This window comes from Benincasa hispida, chromosome 9 (genome assembly GCF_027475165.1).
Source record: "Benincasa hispida cultivar pf3 chromosome 9, pf3_genome.v1.1, whole genome shotgun sequence".
Classification (NCBI taxonomy): Eukaryota; Viridiplantae; Streptophyta; class Magnoliopsida; order Cucurbitales; family Cucurbitaceae; genus Benincasa; species Benincasa hispida.
Genome location: NC_143486.1, coordinates 58,064,752 through 58,078,094, shown reverse-complemented (window position 1 = coordinate 58,078,094; position 13,343 = coordinate 58,064,752). Strand labels below are relative to the sequence as shown.

The window sequence follows — 13,343 nt, the reverse complement described above, 5'->3', positions numbered from 1 at the left end:
TTAAATTTTAAAATGTTCAATTTTATCTATGACATTTTAATTTTGTTTGAATTTAGACTTTAGATTTAAAGATTTACATTTTTAACCTAAATTTTTCACTAAATACTCATTTTTCGTCTTTAATATTAATATAGATTAATAATTTAAAATAATTAAATGAACTATAATTAATTAAATTTTACTATCTTTTATCATTTTTAAAATTATATTTAAAATTTTACTTCATAATTATTTTAAATTAATTAATAGACATTTGCATCAATATTTGAAAGTGGGTATTTAATAAAAATTAAGGTTAAAAATGTAAAATTTTGAATCCAAATACCAAATTCAAACAAAACTCAAATGTTAACAGTAAAATTTCAACATTTTGAAACCTAGAGACTTAATTGAAGTCAAATTTAAAACTTAAGAAATAAATGTGTAACGTTTTGAAACTTAAAGAACCAAATATAAATTGGACCTCAAATCTATGGACTAAATAGATTTTTTTTTCCTATTTTCTTAGTTTAGTTTTAATCTAGTCCTATGTTATAACTTTACTTTTAATTTTCAATTTAATCTTTAATTTTCAAGATTCTACAATAAAAATTTGGACTTTTCATAAAATACTCACTCCAATCATTGACATAATTTAAAATAATAAAAAGAATTTTAATTAATTAAACTTCACTATTTTTCATTATTATTAAAATCAATTTTAATTTTTTTTAAAAAAATTAATATTCTAAAACTATGGACTCAAAACTTGACTAAAAATCTAATATTTTAAAACCTAAAAACCAATTAGAAATTAGATCCAAACTTAAGGATAAAAGGTATTTTTTTTTTTTCTAAAATTTATCCACACCGATTTATTAATTTTTGTTGACAATAATTCCATTTAAATTATCAACAATGAATTCAACTTTCTGTATAAGGTTATCTTGGAATCCTAATTCGACATTTTAAGCCTATTTAAATCTAAATACTAAACACGAGAGTTTAAGCCGAGAATTTAGGATGAATTAGTGTGTTTAAATTTTTTATATTTTCAGATTCAGTTACAGGACTTGAATTCTGTTTCTAAAAATAAATTTTGAAAATAATATTTTTATGATTTTAAATTATAAAATTTAAAATGTGAGGTTATATTAAATAAAGATAAAAATATTTAAAAATAAAATATTTATATTATAAAGGCAATTCATTTTTAAAAAAATATAATATGTATTATAAATTATATAATATTATAAAATAATATCAACTAATATGATAATTACAAGTAGTTTAATGATTTATAAATATATAGCTTCAAATAAATAAATTTTAAATAATTGTTTAAAAGTCAAATTGAATATATAACTCAACAGCCATGATATTTTGAAATTAGAGATTAAATTCTTGTTTTATTAACATATTTTGAGCATGTTTGTCAAATGATAGAAAAAACCCAATTTTTTTTTATTGAAATAATTTTATTGGTCCTTCCAAATAGTGAATAAAGATTTAACTTCTTTCATCTTATGTATAAATTTGGTAGACTTTTTCGGTGAATGTCAGCCATGCATGTGATCTAAAAATGCTAGTAGTAAAAGATAAAAATATTTTAAAGAGTTACTATTCACAATGTGTGGCTTGAGTTTCATGTGTTTGATTGTTCAGCGAGCAGTAGTACCTAAGATATGACGATACTTAGTTTGGGTACATATATTTTTAAGTTTAACATACATAAATATTTTAAGGTATGACTATGACTAAAAATCTGGAAATGAAGCTGACGAATTTGAATTTGGCTTTATTATTGTAATAGAATATCAACTGTTTTTTTTAAAAAAATAAAAATAAAAGGGGAAATTTCTCTCGGTGAATTTGGGTTCTGTGATCTACGGCTTTAAACTGAACTGACTCAATAAATATTAAAATTTTAAAATACCACTTTAATTTAGTACGATTACGTCATTGAGATGTTGAAAATTGAAATCTTTAATGTTATTGAAATATTAATAGATTTTTAGATTTTTTTTTAAATTATGGTTTTTTAATATGTAATGACAAAACTAAGGTTGAAGGAAAAATATTCCAAAAATAGGTTTTTAAATCGTGTCCCAGGTACACAATTAGTCGATTACCTCTAAATTGTGTACCGGGTACATGAGTCCTTGTCCATCTGACATGCACAGTCTACCGTGGCAGTCATGCATGGTTGACTGAGGTAATCGTGTATCTGGTACACGATTACCTTAAGTCGTGTACTCAATAAATCGCCGCCCTCGCCTCTTCTTCTTCCTCACCGAGTTTCTGTCTTTCGAAAGCTTTCTCCATCCGAACGATTTTGCTTCTTTTGTTGCGTTTCTCCGTCCAAAATTCTAAAATCTTCCTCATTTTGCTTCTGTCTTGTGCATCCAAATGCCTCCATTTGCCCGTCTGTCCAAAATTGTTCGAAATCGTCCTCCATTTGTTCGTCCGTCCAAAATCTTCTGAACGCTTCTATGGTAAAATTCTAGTTGTTTTTCAATATATAATCGTCCGAACTTAGATCTTATACTTTTTATTTGTTTGGGCTAATTTAAACTTAAAAATATATGTATGTTAAACTTAGAAATATATGTATTTGTTGGGCTGATTATGTGTGATATTTTTTTATTTGTTTGGGCTGATTTAAACTTAGAAATATATGTATGTTAAACTTAGAAATATATGTATTTATTGGGCTGATCTTATATGTATATGTTTATAAATATTAAATCTTAGGTCTTATATTTTTTTATTTATTTGAGCTGATTTAACCTTAGAAATATATGTATGTTAAACTTAGAAATATATGTATTTGTTGGGTTGATCTTATATGTATATGTTTATAAATCTTAAATCTTAGGTCTTATATTTTTTTATTTGTTTGGGCTGATTTAAACTTAGAAATATATCTATGTTAAACTTATAAATATATGTATTTGTAGGGCTGATCTTATATATATTTTTATAAATCTTAAATCTTAGGTCTTATATTTTTTATTTGTTTGGGCTGATTTAAACTTAGAAATATATGTATTTGTTGGGTTGATCTTATATTTATATGTTTATAAATTTAAATCTTAGATCTTATATTTTTTTATTTGTTTGAGCTGATTTAAATATATAGTTTATGAATCTTAGATTTGGGATGATTTAAATGTATAATATTTAGATCTTATATGTAAACTTAGAAATTGGATTTTGTTGGGTTGACATATTAACATTTTTTTTTTTGTCAACTATAACAGTTGAAAAAATTATAATAAATATGTCGATGCGTCCTGAAGATTTAGTTATTCTTGAACCTTGAAATGATGGAAATAGTGACATTGACGTTGAAGTTGATGAATTATTTGGAAACGTGGGGAACATGATCTTGAGTTGGTACTGTCGAAAATGTTCACCCAAATAGATTGGGAAATGATAAATTCAATTGGAAGAAAGGAATATAGGTGTAGATAATTGTAGTTTAATACAAAAAAGAATATTGTTTAATACCAAAGAAGATTTACAGCTTGCTGTAAAAAAATATTGTGTGATAGAACACTACGAAATTATTGTAGTGGAATCAAATCTGGATCTTTGGTATGTTAAATGTAAATCATGGAGTGACGGTTGTGCTTGGAGGTTATGGGCATGTCGGCGTAAAACTGCTGGGATGTTCGAAATCACCAAACTTCAAGGAGAACACTCATGTTTGTTTTCATAATTGACACGGGATCATTCACAGCTTGATTTAAATTTTATGAGTATTGAAATTCAAAATTTGGTTAGAGCTAATCCTGGAGTACAGTGGCCCTACTCCAAGAAGCCATTAAAAAACAACATGGCTATAATGTCAATTATAGATGAGTGTGTCAAGCCAAGAGAAAAGTGTTGATTGCTGTATTTGGTGGAGAAATCAGTGATACACTCGATCGTGGGGATATGTATACAGAATATGCCCTAAAAACTTAAAGAGGTGGGAAAAACGAGCATCTGCACATACGGTGACATCCATTGACAAGGAAAGTCAAACTTTCGAAGTACAAACTGGCATAAGTATGATTTCTCCCTATAAAGGACAGAACACCCAAGTTTTGTGCTTGAAAGAAGGAACATGTTCTTGCAATAAATGGCAATCATTCAAGATTCCATGCTCTCATGTAATTGCAGTTTGTAATTACATGTATATGGCATACCTACCACTTATTAATGAATGTTATAAATTGTCAAATTTCAAGTGTACTTGTATTTTTTTTATGTACACTGGGTGCTTCGTCGTCTTCGAGTCATTAGGTGTATTTTTTTTTACTTGTATATTTTATGTACTTGTATTTTTTATGTACTTATATTTTTTTATGTAATTTTATATTTTATGTATTTGTATTCTTTATGTATTTATATTTTTTATGTAATTGTATATTTTATGTACTTATATTTTTCATGTAATTGTATATTTTTATGAATGTTACAAGTGTACTTGTATTTTTTTTATGTACACTGGGTGCTTCGTCGTCTTCGAGTCATTAGGTGTATTTTTTTTTACTTGTATATTTTATGTACTTGTATTTTTTATGTACTTATATTTTTTTATGTAATTTTATATTTTATGTATTTGTATTCTTTATGTATTTATATTTTTTATGTAATTGTATATTTTATGTACTTATATTTTTCATGTAATTGTATATTTTATGTACTTGTATTCTTTATGTACTTATAATGAATTTATTGTTAGCATAAATACTATAATATCTATATTGAATAGATAAACTCTAGGATCATTCATGTCAAATTGTCAAGAATAGTATACCGGATTCCATTGAAAAATTGATGATAGCTTTGAGATGATGATGGATGACTATGGTCTTCCTCAACCAAAACTACGAATGCTCTTAGTGGGATCTCTCGATGGGATTCAAGAAAGACTGGATGCTTATTGTTTTGATATATTGGGGACCATAGCGTAAGGTCTCTTTATATACTAGTTCAATTAGGGTTCCCATTAAACCCTAATTAACTAGGAATTGGCTTCTACCCATTAAGTCCATACTCAATTTAGGAATCTAGGGCCTTAATTAATTAGATCACATAATAGGGCCCAATCTAATAAAATAACCCAATGTGATAAATTATTAATCCACATACATATGCCATACTTTAATTAAACATATTATTATTTAAATATGTCTAACAATCTCTCACTTGGGCTATGTCTATGTACCTAATATAATTAAATCACATAAACCTTAAACGCGCATAAACGGGTTATTTCAATAATAGAATTCCCTTTTAGTTCAATCTGGTCCATCTTCTGTATTAGCACGGAATCAAGGAGGCTTTCATCACTACCCTTGTAACTAAACCTTTCTTGATCACCAATTCCAATATATTCAATGACATAGATCAAGTATGGATGGATAGCATGGAAACTACATGCAAAGTGATCTAGATCATGCATATTTCCAACTGATCCAAATTCCTTAATGAGATCATTCTAAAAAACTTTATGCTAAACTGCATGCATGATAAACAAGTTCAGATAATAAAACATAAACCATCAAATTTATTCTATATAGAAAATAAACAAAATAAGGTCAAAGAACATTCTCAATAACAAACTCCCACTAAACCATGGAATCAAAAAAGTGACTAACATCCATGTGAGCAACATGCTCATGAAAAACTTTAGGTGGTAAACCTTTAGTCAATGGATCTGCCACCATAGAGTTTGTTCCTATGTGTTTTATCGAAATTTGACCATTCTAAACTCTTTCTTTAACAACCAGAAACTTCACGTCTACATGCTTTGACTTCGTATTGCTTCTGTTGTTGTTGGAATACATCACAGCCGACTTATTGTCACAAAATAATTTTAGTGGTCTTTTTATGCCAACCACTATCAGCAGCCCAGTGACAAAATTTTGCAACCATATTCCATGATTGGATGCCTCATAACATGCTATAAACTCCACAGCCATAGTAGAAGAAGCCATAAGTGTTTGTTTAACACATTTCCAGGATACAGCTCCTCCAGCAAACATGAAGATATAGCCTGAAGTGGATCGCAAAGTGTCTTGACATCTAACATAATCAGAATCAGAATACCCAATGATCTCCAAAACTTCTGATCTCCGATAAGTGAGTATATAATCTTTTGTTCTCTGTAAATACCTCATAACCCGTTTGGCTGCTTTCTAATGATCCATCCCCGGGTTACTCAAATATCTGCCTAATACTCCAACTATGAACGCAATATCTGGATGCGTACATACTTGGGCATACATTAGGCTTCCAATGGCCGATGCATAGGGAATCTTCTGCATCTCCTTAGTTTCGAGTGTGGTCTTGGGGCATTGACCTAAATGAAATTTATCACCTTTAGCGATCGGGGTATCTCCTGGCGCACAATCTTTCATGCCAAATCTACTCAAGATATTTTCAATGTATTTCTTTTGTGACAATCTCAAAATACATTGAGAACGATCTCGCAGTATTTCAATTCCTAATACAAAAGAAGCATCACCAAGATCCTTCATCTCAAAATTTCTTTTGAGAAATCTCTTAGTGTCATGTAATAAACCTACATCATTACTAGCTATGAGTATGTCATCGACATATAACACCAGAAAGATTGATTTACTCCCACTGAACTTGTGATATACACAATCTTCCACAATGTTCACCTAAAAACCAAATGAGGTTATCACTTCATGGAATTTGTGATACCATTGACGAGAGGCTTGCTTGAGACTGTAGATGGAATTCTTTAATTTGCACACCATAGACTTTGAATTACCAAACAAAGTTTTCTGGTTGCACCATATAAATCGTCTCATCAATGTTCCCATTGAGAAACACAGTTTTTACATCCATCTGGTGTAGCTCTAAATCAAAGTGAGCTACTAGTGCCATAATTACCCTAAAAGAGACTTTCGATGAAACCGGAGAGAAAGTCTCTTTGTAATCAATGCCTTTCTTTTGAGTAAAACCCTTTGCAACAAGACGAGCTTTATATCTTTCGATATTTCCATGTGAATCCCTTTTGGTTTTAAATATCTATTTACATCCTATGGGTTTCACTTCTGATGGCAGTTCGACAAGTTCCCAAATGTCATTGTCTTTCATGGATTTTATTTCCTCTTCCATAGCACTTATCCACTTTTGAGAGTTAGAACTTTGTAAAGCTTGTTGAAAGTTGATTGGATCATCTTCCATTACGCCTACATCATCCTGATATTCTTGAATAAACACAATATAATCATCTAGAATTGCACTTCTTCATTCTCTAGAAGATCTTCTTAATGGCACTTCTTGGGGTTGTTGAGTTTGAACTTCAGGTTCAACAACGGGGACTTCAATGTTGTCTTGTTCTATACAATGAAGTCAGGAATTGAAGCCTGAACATCATTTATAATCACATGAGGAAAAGAAACCAATTCCTCTTCAAAGACAACTTTCCTTATATTATCTTCCCCCCAAACTCAACATCCTCAAGGAATCTAGCATTTCTTATCTCAAACAATGATCTAGAAGTGGGATCATAAAACTTGAAACCCCGAGAATGCTCAGAATACCCAACAAAATAGCAGCTAATAGTTCTTGAGTCCAATTTTCTTTCATTAGGCCTATAAGGCCTAGCCTCAGCTGGACAATCCCAGATGTGAAGATGGCTAATACTAGACTTCTTTCCTGTCCATAGCTCATAAGGGGTTTTAACTACTTCTTTACTAGGTACCCTATTAAGGATATATGTTGCAATCTTTAGTGCCTCACCCCAGAGGGATTCTGGTAGAGAAGAATGACCAATCATACTTCTTACCATATTCTTAAGTATTCTATTTCGCCTTTCCGCTACATCATTCATGCTGGATTTGCCCGACATAGTGTATTACGGTACAATTCCACATTCCTCTAGGTATTTGGCAAAGGGTCCAGGACGTTGTTCACCTGATCCATCATATCTACCGTAATATTCACCACCACGATTAGATTTGACAGCCTTAATTTTCTTTCCAAGTTGAAGTTCGACTTAAGCTTTGAAAGACTTGAAAACATCCAAGGATTTAGACTTTTCATGAATTAAATGTAGGTACCCATATCTTGAATAGTCGTCTATGAACATAATAAAATATTGTTGTCCATTCCAAGAGGCCGTAGGGAATGGACCACAAATGTCTGTATGTATTAGTTTTAAGATGTCTGAGCATCTGTTGGCACCTAATTTTCTTATGTTTATCTGTTTTCCCTTAATACATTCCACACAAATGTTGAAGTTACTTAAATCAAGGGAATAAAAAATTCCATCTGACACAAGTCTCTGAATTCTCTGTTTAGAGATGTGACCTAAACGCTTGTACCATAACATAGCAGAATTCTCATTTAATTCACGCTTTGTACCACATGAATTAGATAACAGGATCTTGTTAAATGAAGCAAAAGAATCAAGCATATATAGATTATCAATTAAAGAACCGGTACCAATAAGCTTAGAATCTTGAAAAAGACTAACTTTATTATTTCTAAAAGAACAAGAAAAACCAAATTTGTCCAAACTGAAAATAGAAACTAAATTCCGTCTAAATGACGGTACAACAAAAGTCTTATTCAGATCCAAATAACAACTAGTTTTTAAAAGTAGTCTAAAATTTCCAATAGCTTCAACTAGAACTGCTTTGCCATCGCCCACATAGATGAATCTTTCAACATCACTTGGCGGCCGGCTCCACAGGCAACCCTGCATTGATATACTTATGTGAGTAGTAGCACCAGAATCTACCCATCAAGTATCTGTAGGTACAGAAGCTAAATTAACTTAAGAACAAACCAAAGTAAGAAGTTTACCCTTCTTTACATGCCACTTGGCGTATTTTGGACAATCTTTCTTGAAGTGACCTTTCCTTTTGCAGAAAAAATAAGGATTTTCAGTAGCTTGTTTCTTGTTTTTATTCTGCTGAGATGTCCCTTTTGCAACATCCACAATTTTTTTTTTCTTCTTATCACGAGAGCATGTTGCCAAATGAGTACTTTCTGTCCTTTCTCTCTTAATCCTATCTTCTTCTTGCACACATTGTGAGATAAGCTCATTAATACTCCATTTATCCTTCTGAGTATTATAGCTTATCTTAAACCAAGTGAATTGTGCAGGAAGAAAGATAAGTACCAGATGCACGAGTAAATTTTCATTCATCTCGATATGAAGTGCCTTTAATTTACCTGCGAGATTGGACATTTCCATAATGTACTCCCTTATGTTTCCATTGCCCTTATACCTTATAGAAGTTAAAGAAGTCAAAAGACTACTTGCTTCCCCTTTCTCTTTTTATGATAGAGCCCCGAAAAGACTCCGGAATGGAGTGCCTAATGATCATTAGACACATGCGATTTGACCGTTCTCACTTCTCTATATTAGCTGTATTTGGTTGTTCCTCAGTAGAAGTAGGTTTATCGATCCTTAATGCAAGGTCCAAATCCATACACCCGAGAAGTATCTCTAAGCTTTCCTTCCAAATTTTGAAGTTCGATCCATTCAACTTAGGGATTGAACTCAGATTTCCAGATATTTGATTAAGATCAATTGAAACAATAAACAACAAAACATATGCTCAGAATTAAAATATAACAAAATAATTTCACATATGTGGTGGGCCCCTTTAACAAGATACCTAACATAACATTGATGTCCAGCCTTTGGGCAAAAACACTAACTGTAAATGGTACTCTCAACGTAGTAATCAAAGTACTAACAATTAACTCTGTCAAAAAATAACCTTTCTTTGGACCGACTATTTTTTACATGAGCAATCCTTATAATTGTCACATACTCATTACCATATGCATACCCACAAATTGGCCAAATAATTATCTTCCTTTGGACCGATAATTATCCGCATAAATTCATGAATATGCACATCTTATATTTTAGAATTAAATTAATCTAGATAACAGAGGCTACTTTGGTAACATATTATTTTGACCAACTCAATCTAAAATATAAGACTCAATAATATAATAATATTATTGTACAAAAATAAAAGAGGAAGAACACAAAATAGTCTTTACCAATATTTACTTAATAATTGCATACACATAATACAATTAAAGCAATAAAACATGTGAATATCGCTAAATATCATCAATCAAATTTAAATTTAAATTACATTATCAATCATATTTAAATTTAAACCATAACATGATCAATTAGTCTTGAATCCACAACATGATTATTCAAATCTTGACTTAAATCACTAGTAAAACTTTAGATTCAAATTCACAAACCTTATTAATTTAAAAGCTATATTTAAATTCACTCAATTATCAATAATTAAGATCAAGAATCACCTGCAAAATCAAATAAGCAATATTAGCAAAATTTCAATTGCCAATTGACCGATTTGATTCTCCAATCGACGTCTAGTATCTTAGCTTGCTAACCATCAGCGTTGAAGTCTTGCTTCCGCCACCATTGAAAGAAACGGATTCTATTGAAAGAAACTTGCCGCCATGGGAAAAAAAAAAAGAATTGGCAATTGCCAGCGATACAACAATATGCACAATCTGTGCATTTTTTTTTATTCTTTTAATCACAATCTGTGTTCATGCTTACTATTAATCACAAAAAATTACTAAAAGAACAAAAAAAAAGGGACAAAATCTAAATAATTGGTAAGATGATTCAATTTGTGGGCTTCGCTTTTAGGTGGTGTTCATGCCACAACAAGAATAATCTTTAAATTCTTTAACCAAAACGAAAATTGAATCACAATACCAATAAAAAACGAATAAACCAACAATCCAACATGAAATTCATGCTCTGATACCACTTGTTAGCATAAATACTCTAATATCTATATTGAATAGATAAACCCTAGGATCACTCATATCAAATTGTCAAGAATAGCATACCGGATTCTATTGAAAAATTGATGATAGCTTCAAGATGATGATGGATGACTATGGTCTTCCTCAACCAAAACTACGAATGCCCTTAGTGGGATCTCTCTCTAAATGGGATTCAAGAAAGACTGAGTGCTTATTGTTTTGATATATTGGGGACCATAGCCTAAGGTCTTTTTATATACTAGTTCAATTAGGGTCCCCATTAAACTCTAATTAACTAGGAATGGGCTTCTACCCATTAAGTCCATACTCAATTTAGGAATCTAGGGTCTTAATTAATTAGATCAGATAATAGGCCCAATCTAATAAAATAACCCAATGTGATAAATTATTAATCCACATACATAGCCCATACTTTAATTAAACATATTATTATTTAAATATGTCTAACATTTATGTACTAAATTTATTTTATGTAATTGTATCTTTTTATGTACTTTTTATGTATCTTTTATGTCATGGATTTTATTATGTAATGTAATTTGAACTTCTTAGGTAATGGAGCCTTGTCCTTCTAATCATGTATAATTATACCAACAAAATACGTATCGTTCACAAACAGTATGGAATAGTTCTTCCACTGTAGTGTTGAGTTGTTGGAGAAGGGAGGCGACTGCACAACATACTATACCATTTGATCAACATATTATTCCATATGTTCAGTAGGCAGGTTTTCTTGGGGTTGCACAAATTGGTTTTATCCAGCTTGATTGACACCTTATTACTGCTTTAGTTGAGCGTTGGAGACCAGAAACCTACACATTTCACCTGCTTTGTGGGGAATGTACGATTACGCTGCAGGATGTTGCCATACAATTTGGGTTACGAGTGGACGGGTAACCATTGACAGGTTCACTGTACTATGATTGGAAGAATGTTTGTGAAGAGCTCTTAGGTGTTCTACCAGAGGATCTGATGGGATCAAGATTGAGTATCCCTTGGTTGGCGTCCTAGTTTCCAGAATTACCTCCCCATGCAGACAACATCAGCGTACGTAGGTATGCACGAGCATACATCCTACAGCTTATTGGAGGATTTTTATTTGCTGACAAGTCAAATACTCTAGTGCATCTCATGTTCCTCCCACTATTGTCTGATTTTGAGCACGCTGGTATGTACTCGTGGGGTGGTGCATGTCTTGCGTGGTTGTATAGAGAACTTTGTCGAGCTTTCAATGCACAAGCATAGGAAATAACGAGGCCACTGATACTATTACAAGTATGGGCTTATGATCGATTTCCAATTATAGCACCACAAGTCCAGCTACAGGCCCCAAATCATCGTCCACTTAGTGCCAGGTATTATTTCATTTATATATTTATTTCGTTACCATTTTATGTAAGAATATAAATTAATTGTATTTTTTATAATTTTAGATGAAGTGGTGTATTAACTGCCTCTGAACAATCAACAAATATGTTACTCGTGTATAGAAAAATATTCGGCATGCTGATGCACAATCAAGTAGCAAATGTATATATAAATGAATATTTAAAACATTTTATATGTATACTTATTTTTTTTTTGTCAGATTATTTGGACTCCATACACACAACAGATTTAGACATCCTTATCTGATTATTGTCGTGATGGTGAAGACATCTGGTTGACCGTTAGCCCTCTTATATGCTTCCATATAGTAGAGTGGCATCATCCAGATCGTGTGTTGAGACAGTTCGGTCTACGACAAACGATACCTTCGTTGTCCTATACACTCCCAATACTACACCAGATCGATTTGAGAGGTAAGCACGACCAAGTCTGGCATCGAATCCATGCGGAATATTTATCCTACTGGCATGAACGACATGATCGTTGTGCACAAGGAGAATTAACAAATGGGCCAGCTGTATCAGATGACTACTTTCCTTGGTACAATTCGATCACGAGGCGATTTATCACACCTGACGGCGCTTACTATTACTGCATGGTAAAAGATTTAAAATCAGACATTTTCCATATATATGATATGAATATTGTTTAATATTTATTTTTTTATTGTACAGAATAATTTTATCGACGATGTTCAACAATATTCGGTGCAGAACAACTTACCAGAATTGGATTCAATGTGTCAGCAAACATTGGTCAACGTAGAAGGTATTATTCAATAAACAAGACAACTCAATGTTGCTGACACTGATTGAAGACGTATTCGTCGTAGACGACAGCGACAACAGGGTGAACCTAATTTAGGGGGACACGAAGACAACCCCATGAGGGGTAAGGGCCAGAGGGGTCTGTTGGGGTTGATGCCCTAAAGTCTCGTGTTCTGTAGTTTGTAAACAATATATACGAACACTTGTGATTGTTAATATATGATATTTACTTCACATCTTGTTGTTTTGCTCGGTTATTTGTTTTATTTGCTTTACCACAAACCAATAAACATAAAATCCCTGGTTATCTGTATGTGTCGCAAGCATATATGTGGTGACATATAAGTGGATCATGTCTTGAGTGATAAC

General features: G+C 31.6%; 1 pseudogene; it reads left to right on the top strand.

Moving 5' to 3' along the window:
• Positions 1-11,373: 11,373 nt before the first annotated feature.
• On the top strand, positions 11,374-13,136 carry LOC150033961 (serine/threonine-protein phosphatase 7 long form homolog; annotated as a pseudogene).
• Positions 13,137-13,343: the final 207 nt, after the last annotated feature.